Consider the following 642-nt stretch of genomic DNA (forward strand, 5'->3'; position numbering starts at 1 on the left):
TGATGCTTTAAGAGCCATTGTACATCTGATAATGAGAAGGGGATAATGAGGGCATCCGGTTCCTTTCCTATGATTTGCATAATTCTATCTCTCCCTTGTCGAACCATGGAGGCAAGGGTGTCCACTTCTGTAAGGAAGCTAGGAGCGCCACCTACTGGCGTGTGAAGCCATTCTAGTACTCCGTGTGGCTGATGAATCGCTCCTACCATGGTGGGGGAGGAATTAAATATTAAGAGTTGGACAGGTAGCTTGGGGTCATATCTGGCTAGTGATGCCTTTTGGAAGTGGCTATTAATAATTGGAGAGCCCTTTTTGCACCTGGGTTTAGATACCATCTAGAGGCTGGGTTTTTGTCTCCCTTTAAGAGATCAAAGAGTGGCTGTAATTGACTTGTGGGGATGGAAAGCCATGGCCTTAGCCAATTAATATTACCTAGAAAACTTTGAAGTGAGTTAAGTGTGAGTGGATGGGGGACTTCTAGGACAGGTTTGAGGGGCCTAACAGCAGTGGGTGTTATTTCAGTCCCCAGAAAGGTAATGGGGGGGACAGATTGTATTTTATTTGTTGTTATTACAAAACCTTTTGCCTCTAGGGTGTTTATCATAGCATCTTTTAGGTCTTCTAGAGAGGAATATTCATCTT

Source organism: Nannospalax galili, unplaced genomic scaffold, assembly GCF_000622305.1.
Source record: "Nannospalax galili isolate Female #2095 unplaced genomic scaffold, S.galili_v1.0 scaffold2145, whole genome shotgun sequence".
In the NCBI taxonomy this organism is placed as follows: Eukaryota; Metazoa; Chordata; class Mammalia; order Rodentia; family Spalacidae; genus Nannospalax; species Nannospalax galili.